The 7,607-nt window shown below is 47.4% G+C and overlaps 1 long non-coding RNA gene across 1 annotated transcript; it reads right to left on the bottom strand.

Annotated features, from left to right (window-relative positions):
- Nucleotides 1-3,513: 3,513 nt before the first annotated feature.
- On the bottom strand, nucleotides 3,514-7,177 carry LOC309546645. The gene is made up of 2 exons (XR_014224944.1): nucleotides 7,107-7,177; nucleotides 3,514-3,855 (listed from the first exon to the last, which is right to left on the bottom strand). It is a non-coding gene; the product is annotated as an uncharacterized lncRNA (long non-coding RNA).
- Between the last annotated feature and the right edge of the window lie 430 nt (nucleotides 7,178-7,607).

Here is a 7,607-nt window from a genome sequence, read left to right as displayed (position 1 = left end):
CTCTCTCTCCCAGCAGTCTATGATCTTGCTCCTCCCATACTACATCTCCCATAATGCCAAAGTCACTGTCCTAGCAGAACTTTAATAACAATAACAGTTTGAACAACACCAGCCGTGCGACCCAGCTACATGACCTTTGTATGTCTAGGATTATTGTTATGGCACCTCCGGCTATCTTACACCTTCTGTCTTTTTGATTGTGTACTCTTGTCACACAGTTGTCTTTTACCTTGTGTGAAAACTAAGAAAAATTGTACGAGTGATGTTCCTTCTAATACAGTTTACCACATGGCAATGCTTTTTTCTACAGTTATCTATTATCTTGAATTGTTAGTTATGATCTGTTACTGTATTGACATTTGGTATATGTTGTGGTTAGTGACTATTAACCTCTATTACCTGAATTTCCATTATGTAACCACAGATGACCTACTTCAGGCATGTGATGTCATGCCATACTACTGTTTATTACTGCATACCCTTAAATATAAAAAAAAAAAAAAATATATATATATATATACACAGCTGCAAGAAAAAGTATGTGAGCCCTTTGGAATGATATGGATTTGTGCACAAATTGGTCATAAAATGTGATCTGATCATCATCTAAGTCACAACAATAGACAATCACAGTCTGCTTAAACTAATAACACACAAAGAATGAAATGTTGCCATGTTTTTATTGAACACACCATGTAAACATTCACAGTGCAGGTGGAAAAAGTATGTGAACCCCTAGACTAATGACATCTCCAAGAGCTAATTGGAGTGAGATGTCAGCCAACTGGAGTCCAATAAATGAGATGAGATTGGAGGTGTTGGTTACAGCTGCCCTATTAAAAACTAGAGATGTCGCGAAAATAAAATTTTCCGTTTGCGAACAGCGAACGCAAACTTCCGCAAATGTTCACGAACGGGCGAACCGCCATAGACTTCAATAGCCAGGCGAATTTTAAAACCCACAGGGACTCTTTCTGGCCACAATAGTGATGGAAAAGTTGTTTCAAGGGGACTAACACCTGGACTGTGGCATGCCAGAGGGGGATCCATGGCAAAACTCCCATGGAAAATTACGTAGTTATGCAGAGTCGGGTTTTAATCCATAAAGGGCATAAATTACCTAACATTCCTAAATTGTTTGGAATAACGTGCTTTAACCACTTGCCGACCACCCACAATATATTTGCTGCAGCAGTCAGCCCCTCCTGGGCAAAGCGACGTAATACTACGTTGCTCGCCCAGGAGCCTGTAGGGGGCGAGCGCGTGCCGCCGGAGGCGCACTCCCGCTCGTTCACGGCCATCCCCGCGCTTGTGACTGGCGGCTCCGATGTCCGCCGGCCACTCGCGATCTCCCGCTGGAGAGGGAGAAAGGCAGCCGGCTGATGTAAACAAAGCCGCCTGTCATTCTCCCTGGTGTAACTGCAGAGATCATACGATCCTGCTATGTAGGATCGTATGTCTCTGTGGTTACATCACAAGCCACGCCCCTTTACAGTTAGAATCACGCCCCTAGGGACACACTTAACCCCTTGATCACTAATAAAGTTAACCCCTTCCCTGCCAGTGTCATTTTTACAGTAACAGTGCATATGTATAGCACTGATTACTGTAGTAATGTCACTGGTACCTCCAAAAGTGTCAAAAATGTTAGTCAGGGGTCCGAACTGTCCGCTGCAATGTTGCAGTCCCGCAAAAACAATCGCAGATCGCCGCCATTACTAGTTAAAAAAAACAATAAAAATGACATAAATCTTTCCCTTAGTTAGTAAACGCAATAACTTTTGCGCAAACCAATCAAAATACGCTTATTGCGAATTTTCTTTTTACCAAAAATATGTAGCAGAAAACAAATTGGCCTAAAATGTTAAAAAATTTAGATTTTTACATTTTTTGGGGGGAATTTCTTATAAAAAAATGTGAAAAATATTGTTATTTTTTCAAAATTGACGCACTTTTTTTTCTTAATAGTGCAAGAAATAAAAATTGCACAGGTAATCAATTGCACACCAAAAGAAAGCTCTGTTTGTGGGAAAAAAAGGACGTCAATTTCATTTGGGTACAGCGTCACACGATCGCGCAATCGTCCGTTAAAGTCACGCAGTGTCGAATCGCAAAATAGGCCCTGGTCTTTGAGCAGGAAAATTCTCCGGGGCTTAAGTGGTTAAAACATCCAAGGTGTGTATACGATCAGGTATGATGTTATATCGATCAGGTAGTGTAAGGGTTACGCCTGCTTCACGGTGACAGACCAAACTCCCCGTTAAGCACCGCAAACAACCGCAAACAGTCCATTTGCACAACCACAAACTCCCCATTTGCACAAGGTTGGATACAAAGCTAGCCATGTCCCGTTCCTTGTCCTCACTGACGTTATTGAAGGTCTCTTCCTCCACCCAGCCACGTACAACACCAAGGGTCCCCGAAAGGTGACAACAAGCCCCCTGGGATGCCTGCTGTGGTTGGTCTTCCACCTCCTCAAAGCCACCTTCCTCCTCTGACTCCTCTTCTTCAGACTCCTCTCTCTGCGTTGCCGCAGGTCCAGCAATCAACAACGACAAGGCTGCTTCTGGTGGTGATGGTGACCACAACTCTTCCTCTTCATGCTCATCTACGGCCTGATCCAGCACTCTTCGCAGGGCACGCTCCAGAAAAAACATATATGGGATGAGGTCGATGATGTTGCCTTGGGTTTGACTGACCAGGTTTGTCATTGTGCATGAGCGTTCAGTAACGCGGCCAAAAAATACCCAGCTCCGCAGAGGCTGTCCTCTTTTTTTTTTAAATTAAAAAAATCTGTTCTTACCAGTTTAATCTCTGTTTTGTCCCCCATCAGGGGCCGGTGTATGGAATAGATTTTAGGAACCGGGAGATGGAAAAAGTTGGTTGGTCATCCTCTTACTTCCAATTTGGGGCACTGCACGTGCGCCGTGCAATGTACTGTGCCATCCTATATGAGTGGTGTGTTAAGTAGTACTATTCGTATCAGTTTAATCCCTGTTACATCCCCTATCAGGGGACGTGTATCGAATAGATTTTAGACAACCGCAAAGAGTTGTCAATAGTTGACACACTCATGACATAAATTTTATTCCTCTATGCGTCAATCTTGGCGTATGAATGTGCTCGTGCGCACATTTGGGAGATTGCAGGCGATGGCCGTTTTTCAAAGCCTGTGGTCATGCTGAGGTAGTTCAGTGACAGTTAAGTGACCCAGAAAACAATGATTCTGCAGTGTGGGCCCATTGTTGGCCTAGTAGGCTTTAATGATCACCTTAGATGATCACAAAGAAAATTTATGTTTTTTCTATGAAAAATTATCCAGCCGACCGCTTTTGCTCTATTCACAATGAAGCAACGACCTTATCATCTGGGGTGTGCCAACATTGCCAACACACTCATAGAGGTGATCGCTTCATTGTGATACACAAGCCCCTTCACCACAACAAGGTAATGATCACAAAGGGGAATTGACACATGTATGTGCCTTTTTTGTTTGTTTTGTTTTTGCAGCCACAGTGCAGCACCAGAGGCCAGAAAAATTAGGCATGTACACATGCCTGAAAAATTAGGTATTGTTGCAGCCGCTGCTGTAGCGGCGGCCAGAAAAATGTATGTTTTCCAGGCAGAAAGTGCACTAAAACATTGCGGCTTGAACCTTAGTTTGTGGCGGAGAAGTCAAGCAAGTCATCCGGCATGCAGAGAATAAATACAGCAGGGTGTGGACCATTTTTAGCCCAAGGCATCTCATCAGGCCTTTTTTAGTCAAATGCATCCCCCACTGTCAGTCCCTTCGGGATCCATGCCTCATTCATCTTAATAAAGGTGAGGTAATCTAGACTTTTTTGACCTAGGCGACTTCTCTTCTCAGTGACAATACCTCCTGCTGCGCTGAAGGTCCTTTCTGACAGGACACTTAAAGCGGGGCAGGCCAGAAGTTCTATAGCAATTTGGGATAGCTCAGGCCACAGGTCAAGCCTGCACACCCAGTAGTCAAGGGGTTCATCGCTCCTCAGAGTGTCGATATCTGCAATTAAGGCGAGGTAGTCTGCTACCTGTCGGTCGAGTTGTTCTCTGAGGGTGGACCCCGAAGGGCTGTGGCGATGCGTAGGACTTAAAAAGCTCTGCATGTCCTCCATCAACAACACGTCTGTAAAGCATCCTGTCCTAGCTGGCATGGTAGGAGGAGGATTACTTTCACCTCTTCTTCTGTTAGATTCTCGTTGTGCTGTGACATCACCCTTATACGCTGTGTAAAGCATACTTTTTAACTTGTTTTGGAACTGCTGCATCCTTTCCGACTGCCGGTAATTCGGTAACATTTCAGACACTTTCTGCTTATACCAGGGGTCTAGTAGCGTGGCCACCCAGTACAGGTCGTTCTCCTTCAGCCTTTTTATACGAGGGTCCCTCAACAGGCATGAGAGCATGAAAGACCCCATTTGCACAAGGTTGGATGCCGAGCTACTCATGTCCCATTCCTCGTCCTCACTGATCTCATTGAAGGCCTGTTCTTCCCCCCAGCCACGTACAACACCACGGGTACCAGATAGGTGACAACGAGCACCCTGGGATGCCTGCTGTGGTTGGTGTTCCTCCTCCTAAAAGCCACATTCCTCCTCTGACTCCTCTTCCTCAGACTCCTCTTCCAGCGTTGCCGCAGGTCCAGTAAGCGATGATGATAAGGCTGTTTCTGGTGGTGATGGTGACCACAACTCTTCCTCTTCATGCTCATCTACGGCCTGATCCAGCACTCTTCCCAGGGCACGCTCCAGGAAGAAAACAAATGGGATGATGTCGCTGATGGTGCCGTCGGTGCGACTGACTAGGTCTGTCACCTCCTCAAAAGGACGCATGAGCCTACAGGCATTGCGCATGAGCATCCAGTAACGTGGCAAAAAAATACCCAGCTCTACAGAGGCTGCCCTATCACCCCGGTCATACAAATACTCGATGACGTCTTTTTCTTGTTGGAGCAGGCGGTCAAACATTAGAAGTGTGGAATTCCAACGTATCGGGCTGTCGCAAATCAAGCGCCTCACTGGCATGTTGTTTCGCCGCTGAATATCGGAAAAGTGTGCCATGGCCGTGTAGGAACGCCTGAAATGGCCACACACCTTCTTGGCCTGCTTGAGGATGTCCTGTAAGCCTGGGAACTTATGCACAAAGCGTTGTACTATCAGATTCAACACATGTGCCATGCACGGCACATGTGTCAACTTGCCCAAATTCAATGCCGCCAACAAATTGCTTCCGTTGTCACACACCACTTTGCTTATCTCCAGTTGGTGTGGGGTCAGCCACTGATCCACCTGTGCGTTCAGGGCGGACAGGAGTGCTGGTCCAATGCGACTCTCTGCTTTCAGGCAAGTCAACCCCAAGACGGCGTGACACTGTCGTATCCGGGATGTGGAATAGCCCCTGGGGAGCTGGGGGGGTGCAGTTGATGTGGAGCAAGACGCAGCAGCAGAAGAGGACTCAGCCGAGGAGGTTAGCGAAGAGGATGGAGTAGGAGGAATAGAGGAGGAGGCAGCAGGCCTGCCTGCAAGTCGTGCCGGTGTCACCAACTCCTCTGCAGAGCCACGCATTCTATGCTTGGCAGCCGTCAGCAGGTTTACCCAATGCGCAGTGTACGTGATATACCTGCCCTGACCGTGCTTTGCAGACCAGGTATCAGTGGTCAGATGGACCCTTGCCCCAACACTGTGTGCCAGACATGCCATGACTTCCTTTTCCACAATAGAGTACAGGTTGGGGATTACCTTTTGTGAAATTTTTTTTCGGCCGGGTACCTTCCACTGCTGTGTCCCAATAGCTACAAATTTTTTGAAGGCCTCAGACTCCACCAGCTTGTATGGTAAAAGCTGGCGGGCTAAGAGTTCCGACAAGCCAGCTGTCAGACTCCAGGCAAGGGGGTGACTCTGTGACATTGGCTTCTTACGCTCAAACATTTCCTTGACAGACACCTGACTGTGGGCAGATGAGCAGGAACTGCTGAAGGTGAGAGGCGGAGTGGCGGGTGGTTGATAGGGGGCAAGGAGGACAGAAGTGGTTGACGTGGCTGAAGATGCTGGACCAGGAGGAGGATGGTGGCTTTGAGTTTGTGTGCTGCTTGTTCTCATCATGTGTTGATCCCATAGGCGTTTGTGATGTGAGATCATGTGCCTTCGCAAAGCAGTTGTACCTAGGTGGGTGTTGGACTTCCCACGACTCAGTTTCTTTTGGCATAGGTTGCAAATGGCATCGCTGTTATCAGAGGCAGACACACAAAAAAAATGCCACACTGCTGAGCTTTGCAATGACGGCATTCTGTTGGTGGCAACAGCATGCGTTGATTGGCGTGCTGTCTGGCTGACCCCGGGTGCCGATACATGCTGTCTGACTGTGTCACTAGCTCCTTGCGACGACCTCCACCTGCTTCCAACTCGTCTCCTCCTCCTCTCTGTCTCCCCATCTGAACTTTCCCCCTGTTCTTCTTCTCTTCGAGCGGGCACCCACGTGACATCCACGGACACATCGTCATCATCAACCGCTTCACTTGTATTTGACAACTCAGCAAAGGAAGCAGCAGCGGGTACAGCATCATCATCATCATCACACCGCATACGTCCATGTGTGTTATGCTGCCTGACTGAGACATATCCCTGTTATCTACCTCCTCTGGCACTAATGGTTGCGCATCACTCATTTCTTCCAACTGATGTGTAAATAACTCCTCTGACAGATCAAGTGAAGTGGCTGTGGTGCTACTGTTGGTGGTGGTGGCGGGCAGGCGGGTGAGTGGTAACTTGAGAGGTGTCTGAAGCTGAGCTGGAGGAGGATGGTGCATCAAGGTTCCGAGCGGAAGCTGTAGAAGATTGGGTGTCCTGTGTAAGCCAGTCAACTATGTCCTCAGAATTTTTCGAGTTCAGGGTATGTGGCGTCTGAACACTGGGCATTATTCTAGGGCCAAAGGAAATCACAGCACCATGACCACGACGGCCCCTGCGGGGTGGCCTGCCTCTGCCTGTCATTTTTTTTTTAGATTAGTGGTACTATGCGTGCAAGGTACTGTGCCACCCTATATGAGTGGCGGGCAGTGGGCACAGTACAGTCTGTGGGCCTGACACTCACTGGCAGGCAACTGCAATTATATTACAGAGAAAAAATTAAATTACTTTTTTATCTGCAAGGTGCTGTGCCACCCTATATGAGTGGTGGGCAGTGGGCACAGTACAGTCTGTGGACCTGACACTCACTGGCAGGCAACTGCAATTATATTACAGAGGAAAAATTAAATACATTTTTTATCTGCAAAGTGCTGTGCCACCCTATATGAGTGGTGGGCAGTGGGCACAGTACAGTCTGTCGGCCTTACACACACTGGCAGGCAACTGCAATTATATTACAGAGAAAAAATGTAATGACTTTATCTGCATGGTTCTGTGCCACCCTATATGAGTGTTGGGCACTGGCAGTGGGCACAGTACAGTCTGTGGGCCTGACACACACTGGCAGGCAACTGCAATTATATTAAAGGGTAAAAATTAAAATACTTTTTTATCTGCAAGGTACTGTGCCACCCGATATGAGTGGTGTGCACACAGTACAGTCTGTGGGCCTGTGGCCTC

Source organism: Pelophylax lessonae (assembly GCF_965119305.1).
Source record: "Pelophylax lessonae genome assembly, chromosome: 1".
Lineage (NCBI taxonomy): Eukaryota > Metazoa > Chordata > Amphibia > Anura > Ranidae > Pelophylax > Pelophylax lessonae.
This window is presented reverse-complemented; position numbering and strand designations above follow the sequence as displayed.